Genomic DNA, 8,824 nt, shown 5'->3' with positions numbered 1-8,824 from the left:
ATTCGGTTTTCCTTGGTTCAGTTTCCAATTTTCCAACACACAAATAAATAAAATTTCATCCCCACGAAACGCCGTCAGCATCGTCTCTAATGTCTTAGCAGCCCAGTAAGCGCTGGCAGTGTCCTCTCCGATAGAATCACAGATTCCCAACAATGCAGGAAGTACAATTCAGCCGATCAGGTCTGCAGGGACATTGGAAACAGCATCTCAACCAGACCTAGCTCCCGTCTCTATCCTGGCATGCCTTTGGCTTGTGATTTCAAATAAACCTGTTGGAATGAAACCTGGCATCGTGTGACTACTGACCTTATCACTGCGTTACCCATGGCTAACTCACTTAACGTACTGAATTCACTCCCTGAACACATCAACGAATTTAACACGGCCAATCCACCTAACCTGCAGACTTACCAGCAGTGCGAACCAATGAGCAAATGTACCATCATATTGAACACTATCCGTATCATGTTTAATGGCTTTATACACTTGCAACTCAGCCGAGTGAAAGCAAGCTGCGCCCTCAAACCGAGCTCAATGCATCCAAACGCGGTTCTGCGCTGTACAACCTCATTAGTGCTGCTGGAAATGTTTCTGCACTCAGATCTGAATGGGTTTACTCTGTTTTCTTCCTCAGATTGCTGCTTTATATAAACACACAGTCAGGAACAACTCTATATAATGGTTTTCATTGCAACACAAACACAATGTGCAGTTTGCAGAAGTTACGTGTTTGCACTTTCACTGACACACTCTCTCCCCAGGAGCTGCAGTCCTTCCCCAGCTGATTCTGACAGCATTGTCCTTCCTGTGACATAACCAATCGAGAATAGAAGGCCAGGCATTAATAACCTTCACTGGGGAACAGAGCGACAGGTTTAAAACATTTACGATACCCCCAGCTGAGAATTGAGCCCAGTGACAGGCGGGGACACTAACCACGATACTGTGGAAGACAACAAAATCGAAGGAGGCCCTGCAGCCTGTTGTGGCCGCACTTGTTCAACACAACTGCTTAACTACCTGAAACAAGATTTCCATTGTTTAGCCCATAGTCTGATATGTATGGCATCACAATTTCACATCTGAATTTTTTTTTCAGGTTAAAAGAGTTTCCGCCTCTCTGACCGTTTCCGCACATATAATCAAACCTTTCTGCCTTTTCCCAAAATCTGTTGGCCCCGTTGTTCAATCCCTCCATCAATAACAAACGCTTCTTTCAGTCGATCCTATCCATATCCCTCATTATTTTGTACATCTCAGTCATGTCTTCTCCAATCTCCTCTGCTTGGTGACAAACAACCCCAGTCTATCCAATCTCTCCTCATAACTGAAACTCTTCAGCCCAGACAATATCCCAGTGAATCTCTCCTGCAACGTTCGCAGTGCCATCACATCATTGCTATACTGTGAATTGCAGAACTGCACACAGTACTCTAGCCAGAGCTAAATTAACTTTTTTCCTATTCTGTTACAGAATGAGGGCGTCGCTGTCTCGGCAGCATTGATTGCGATCCCTAATTGCACAGCGGGTAGTCGATACTCAACCGTATTGCAGTGAGTCTGGAGTCACATCGAGGCCTGACCAGGTAAGAATAGCAGGTTCCTTCCTCAAAGGACGTCAGTGAACACGATGGTTTTGTTTTTTTTCAACAATTGGCCATGTATTTATAGGTGTTATTAGATTCGTAATTCCAGATATGTATTGTATCCCAATTCTAACACCTGGCATGGTTGGAGTCAAACCCGGGTCCCTGGTTCATCTGCTTGGTATCTGAGTTAACTATAATCGTGCTCGGCCATTGCGGAAAACCCGTGGAAGTAATCTTTCTGAAAGCAGTCGCTTTTCCTCGATATTGTCCTGAATCATTTTCCTGAGCTTGACCGCCCATAATCGCAAGTCCATATCAGTAAAAGCTGCTACCTGAGGATTGGCCTCACAACAACCGCAACCAAATGGATCAACTGGTCTTCAGGTCCTGATGGTGGGGTTGGGGCACGTTCAACCAGCAACGGTGACCGCAGAAGCACAAACTGAATGGTATCAATGTGAGAGTCAGTGTTAGATTCTGCAGTGCCTTAATGAAATAGGAAATGACTCCACAACCACATGATGAAAGAGCAGCGCTCCGAAAACTAGTGCTCAGTTCAATCTGTTAGACTCTAACCTGGTGTTGTGTGTTTTTTAACTTTTTACACCATAGACCAACACCGGCATCTCTAAATTAATGTATTGGGGGTGTGGGATGAAAAGTTCAGTTAGTGATCGTAGGAGGGAGTGAAATCTCTGAGAACGGGTGGATTTGAATTCTGACATATGAAATACAGAGATGTGAGCGAGCAGAATTTGAAGGGCAAAGATCATCACCTTGGAAAAAATTACCTTATCCAAACAACTGATTCCTTTGTGTTTCCCAAGAGCTGGAGAAGATAGAGCAATTACTGCCGTGACTCGGATTCGAACCGAGGTTGCTGCGGCCACAACGCAGAGTACTAACCACTATACGATCACGGCATTCCACACACGAGGGCGTTGACAGCGTGCAATAAGTACAATCTCATAGGACACATTAGGCAGAGCACCAAATGCACAATATCAGTGCTAAGCGAATAGTGGCAGTTATGTGGGAACTCAGAATGGGCTGACCGTTTAATGTCGGTTCCCCCAGAAGCTGTGGTGATTCCATCATTAATATGCTGAAGGCTGAGATAAGTAGATTTCTCCAAAACATCAAAAACTCCGGGGACAGTGCCGATGTTGTTGAAATGTATGCTTCAATCGTAATGCAGTTTAACATTGGCTACTTCACCAGTTTCCCCACACAAGGCAGTAACCACTGCTGCCACATAGTCCCAATTCCCAGACTCAGAATCAGAGGAACTGAGTGGCGCAGTCGCGAAGATGTGCGAAAAGCTTTATCAGCCAGTGGGTGGTTGGAATTTGGAATATACTATCTGCATTGTTCAGAGCGACAGAAACCTTTACAAACTGAATAAATATTCAGATGTGAGCTTGTGATGCCAAGACATGTAAGGCTGTGGGGTAAGAATTGTGAAATGTGATTCAGTTCATTAGGCAGTTGTATTTGAGAAGTGTGGCCACATTTGGTTGAAGGGACTCCTTTGACACTCTTGTTCTCGGTCGTATAGTAGTTAGTATCCCCGCCTGTCACAGGGCTCAATTCTCCGCTGGGGACAGTGTAAATATTTTAAAACTGTCGCTCCATTCCCAAGTGCGGGTATTGATACCTGTCCTTCTATTCTAGATGGGGCATGTCACAGGAAGGAAACTGCTGCCTGAATAAAGGTGGGGAAAGACTGCAGCTCTCAGGAAGGCTGTGTGTCAGTGAACGGCCAAACACGTGCCTTCTGCAAACTTCACCTTGTGACTGTGTTGGAATGAAAAGTATTTGACAGATTTGTTCCGGATTGAAGTGTTTACAAGAAGCAGGAAGCTGAGGAAGAAACAACGTAAACACATTCAAATATGAGTGCAGAAACATTTCCCGCAGCACGAATGAAATTGTAAAGGACAGAGTAGCGTTTCGTTACATTGAATTTGGGTTCATTTATTCTGATGAGTCTGTTACCAGGGTATAAAACCATTACAAAATGACACAGCATTTACTCAGTATGATGGAACATTGTCTCAGTAATTCGCATTGGTTTTCAGAGGGAGGGTTCGGTTGATTGGCAAAGTTAAGTTGCCCTCTCGTGTCCAGGGAGTGAATTAAGTTAAGTGAATTAGCCATGGGCATTGTGGGGATAAGGTCAGAAATCACAGGACGTCAGATTATACTCCAACAGGTTTATTTGAAATCATAAGGGGGAGGGATTCCCCTTCTTCAGGTGAAATATATGGAAATAGGGAGGGGAGGTGGGTCTCGGTGAGATGCTCTTCAGAGAGTCGATACCGGCCCGATTGACTGAAATGCTCTTTCTGCACTGTAGGATTCTGTGATTCAATGAATTGATGATGACGGGGTTTACTGGGGTGTAAAGCCATTCGAGAAGATGCTGATGGGGGTGTACTGAAGATGAGATTTTGTTCACTTGTCTTCTTGGAAAACTGAGAACAGTTATCATTTAACCAAGGAAGACTTAATGTTTTTTTTTCCAGTTTATGAAATGTTTGGTCAGAGTAAATAGGTGGAAAATTCCATCTTTCAAGTAAGTAAACATATAGATATCAGGTGTTCAATACCTTTAATCAAACCTTTGAAGGAGAAAGAAATGATGAGAACAGAATCACTGCCACTCCGAGAATCTGGTTTTCAAAATATTTGGAAAGGCACATTTGTTGACATACAAGGAATAAATTTCACAAGGAGAGACACAGCGTGTGGGTAGGTAAAGGTGTAGGGATGGGGTGTAGTCGGTCGGAAGTTGTGGGGAAACAATGTCTAGGTTAGTTGACTTTAAATGTAAAGAAATTCCTTTAATGTGTGCAGCTGAATAAGATTCGGTTCCAAAACTCTGCATTTTGAAAGATTTGGCATAATATTCCACCTTAAGCATTGTAAATGGAACTGAGTGGATTTTTATTTATTGTGAAGGGAAGATATTACATAATGAATAGGAAGTGAGCAGTTGCTTGGAGAACGACTTCCTGCTTTCATCACGTGCGGTCAGGATGTGAGAACAAACACCATGATGTTTGATCCATGTAGTACTCTGTGAAATTTGTCAAAGCAACGAGCAACAAACCTGGTGGGTTTTCTTTTGCACTTTAACCCTCTGTTTTTCTTAGCAGTATTTCCTTAAGCTGAAATAAAGTCAGAGCAAATTTGAATACAACATTAATCGTTCCAATGAGATATATCTAATTCACTTCTGATTATTAATGAACATTGTGAGGTTTCAACAAAATTAAAACGAAACGAACAAATCAGCGGTTCTTGCGATTTAATCCAATTCAGGTTCAGCCAAATGAGAAAGGCCATTGAGCGACAACATCGTCCTTATTTCCCTTTCCATGGCTGCTTCTTCACGTGAGAGAGAAAGTGACGGAAGAAATTATGAGTCAAATGTACGTGTAAATATGAAAGAAAATTTTTTTCCTATTTCATTCTGACTCAGTTCTGACTCAGAATGTATCAATGACAGTTATTCATTCTGACCAGCATGGCTATTTATTGGAATTTGCTGTTATTATAATTCTGGTGAAGGCAGAAGCACAATGGTGTGGTCATATGTCGCCCCTCTACAAAATGTGCAGAGGGGACCGAGGGATTATGGTGGTGGGTAATTATACCACTGTGATCCACATTCACAGGTTCGAGTCACACCCTGGCTGCTAACTTTATGTACCGCTCTGGCAGTTTTTATTTGCAGCTCACACTCTGGTATACACTGGATCGAGAATCTTGTTCTTGCCCTTCACTGCACGGGAGATTCACAAATAATCGACACCACATTAAAGTCGAAATGAAGAGTGAGAGCAGCCATTCTATTCAATTGTAGATGAAATTGATGAAATGAGAAAGAACCCATTTTTCTTTCCGCCCTACATTCCATCTTGTCTTTCTATGAATTTACATCGAAAGAAAGAAAAAAAAACCTACAGATCGGAAGCACAGGCTTATCCAGTGGGGTTGTTCATGAGTATTTTAACCTAACACTTCACACAAAAATCTGATCAGTATTTCAAACAGTCAATCGGAATTGGAACTACAGAAAATGTCTCCAATGAAACAAACATTTCATTCTTCCACAAATTTCTGCTGTGTGTGAATCATGCAACGATCCATCATCCAGCGTGATCACTGACTTGCCAACTGTATAAAATCTAGCAACTTCCTTCAGCAATCACAGCTTCTGGACACAGCCACCTGTGCTGGGCCCAGTGTCATTTGTTGCCCCCAGGCCACAGCATATTTCTTCTTCCTGAGTTTATGAGCATTGTTCCTGCTGTGTCTGATCTGTTCAATAAACCTTTTATGTCTCTTCATCCCATCCCCTCACAATTCTGAACTTATGAATAAAATAAGGCGTTAGACGAAATATTAAACCAAGTGTAAGTATGCTATTCAGCGCAAGGAGTCTGCTCAACCATTCAACGAACTCATGGTTGATCTGATTTGGAAATGCTGGTGTTGGACCGAGGTGGACAAATTTAAAAACCACACAACACCAGTTTATAGTCCAACAGGGTTAATTGGAAAAACACTCTCTTTCGGAGCGATCACCTGATGAAGGAGCGTCGCTCCGAAAGCTAGTGTGCTTCCAATTAAACCTGTTGGACGATAACCTGGTGTTGTGTGATTTTTAACTTTGTACACCCCAGTCCAACACCGGCATCTCCCAATCATATTTTACCTGTCCAGTAACGTCAAGTGACCTGTCGCACATAATTGAACATTCTAAATATTCCTACAGCTGGAGAAATCGGAGCTAAAAAGGCCAAACTAAAGCAAACATTAGACAAAATAATCAGCTCCAGAAAATTGTGGAAAGACCAGTCAAAGAGGTCACAAAGGTTCGAGAGATCCAGTCATAACCAGCCCGAGAGTTGTGCTTTGAAGAGTTTTATGCAGACTTCCTGGCACCTTGACTTGCAGCCAGTGCCTGAGCGTTATACACCTCGCTTCAGAATGACGACAAGTGAAGGGTGTTTTCATGAAACCCATTGAATGCTTAGAATCCAGAATTTTGGTAAAATGTTGTAAAATATTTCTCAGATCATGGAAATCAGCTCAACATTATTAAAATCAAAGTACTCGTAATGGTCTTCAAAGCCACCAAATTACTGTTCGGTGAAATACGCTTTGTACATGCCTTATTGTTCTCAGGATGAATAATCACAGCAAACATTCAGGTCTCACCAGACACAAACATATGGAAGAGAAACCTTATTATAATTTACACACTATATCTTTCCCAGATCCATGATGACACCTTATTTCTTATGACTGAGATACTACACGTAACATGTATCGAGATGAAGCAAGTCCTGAATATAGGATTTTTTTCTGATAGATTTCCAAGCCAAAAATTATGATAAAAATTTAATTGTGGCTCATTACATTGTCAAAAGATCCCCATTAAATGTATTTACCTGTTTACTCAGAGACAACATTGAAACAAATACATTGATAAATGCTGTTGACTGTATGCTTCTGTGAAAATAAATCTCCCTTATGACTTACTTTCTTTATAATATTGACTCAAATGTCTAAATATTGATGAGATGAAAAATTGCATGCATTAAGTACAATGCAGAATTTGTTCTTATTATATATTATATTTCTTCAGAAGAAAAGTAGAGAAACCAAGTATAGAGATTTTGAAGATCTGAGAATTTTGAATGACAAACCATTTCTGATCAATGTTCACTGAATGTCTAATGTCTTTCCATATCATCATGCCGGAATTTGCATTCTCGGCTGACAGATTAAGAAATATCTAGTCAACATCAGAGCAAATCCATTTAGACATATTGAATCATTTACTTTGCCAAAGTTCTAAAATTAATTAACAATTCATTGTCATTCCAAAAATCACACAGTTTAGGTTTTGTAACAAACATCGTCAAATTCACATTTTAATTAAATCCAGTATTTCTTAGTATCATTATTTTTTTAAAAAAGTTCTCTTATTCCAGGATAACACAAATACAAACTAATTAATGATTCCTAATCCAACACTCACAGGTAATATCTGTTCCCTTCTCGTTTGAATGTTCACTGAAATCATTGGATTAATATTCATCCTGACATATTAAGAGAGGTCTGATTATTTCACCCTCCAATAAATGCTGTTCATTTTTACACATGACAGGCAGCTATATGAGATTTCTAATCATTTTGAAATTCGCTATGAAATGTTTTTAAGATTAATTGTTGCTTATATCTAATAGTTAAGAATTGACCATAACCAGTGTATCTAGTTTTAAGTGTGTAGTTAAGGCTCAGTAACATAAACGCATTGCATTTTACAGATACCAATGGTAGCGAATGGTGATTTTTATTTCAATACTTGAATCTTAGTTGATTTGCTGTTCTGGGCTGCCCCCACTTGGAATAGAATGGTCCATATTGGCTCATACAAAATGCCTGACTTTCAAAAACAGGCAGCCTACCTCAGAACTAAAATACAAGGTGTCAGGAGGCGATAAACTAGACTAACATTCTGTTCCAGCCTTAAATTAAAAGAAAGCACACTACCAATGGACCGAGTCCAACGCCGGGACTACAACATGCCAGACATTTCTGCATAAGAGCATGCCGACATACAGTCAAATGACCAATCCTGACCTTCATAAATGAAAGGATAATTGTCCCAATAAATGAATAAACAGAAGCTGCAGGGTGCAGCCCAGTTAACTTACAAAGCAGCTATTATGACAACAGAAGAGTTCATTTGTCAGATATAGTTATTATTTTACAGTTACTCAGAACATTAAACAAAGGTTCTAATTACAGATTCTTGAGTATAATAGGGGAAATTTGCAACATAAGTTTGATACATGTAACCAATGCCTACTACAAACATCATAGCAAAGCATTTAGACTGAGATTTGAAGTTACTTAGTTTTAGGAATTAACGTCACGGTATGATGTTGATTGCCCATTAATTATGAAGTCCTGACAGAAAGAGTAGCTGTACAATTTTACACAATATAAGGAACTTTATAACACAAGTCATATTACTAATCTTATAGCAAGTAAGCTAAAATTAACTGTCTTTTCTATTTCTTTTTACATACATAATTAAGACAGTGAAAAATATAAGGAGTAATTGGCTTTGATAAAATAAAATATAATGACTAGCAGAATTCAAAATTTCCCAACTGGTAAGGTATCCTGAGAGGCCCGAGGGAGTTCAG

At 40.2% G+C, this 8,824-nt stretch overlaps 1 non-coding gene across 1 annotated transcript; it reads right to left on the bottom strand.

Moving 5' to 3' along the window:
- Positions 1-2,440: 2,440 nt before the first annotated feature.
- On the bottom strand, positions 2,441-2,512 carry trnah-gug (transfer RNA histidin (anticodon GUG)). Its single transcript has one exon. It is a non-coding gene; the product is annotated as a tRNA-His (tRNA).
- Positions 2,513-8,824: the final 6,312 nt, after the last annotated feature.

This window comes from Hemiscyllium ocellatum, unplaced genomic scaffold, assembly GCF_020745735.1.
Source record: "Hemiscyllium ocellatum isolate sHemOce1 unplaced genomic scaffold, sHemOce1.pat.X.cur. scaffold_1295_pat_ctg1, whole genome shotgun sequence".
Lineage (NCBI taxonomy): Eukaryota > Metazoa > Chordata > Chondrichthyes > Orectolobiformes > Hemiscylliidae > Hemiscyllium > Hemiscyllium ocellatum.
The sequence above is the reverse complement of the archived record's forward strand: the minus strand, read 5'-3'. Positions and strand labels throughout refer to the sequence as shown.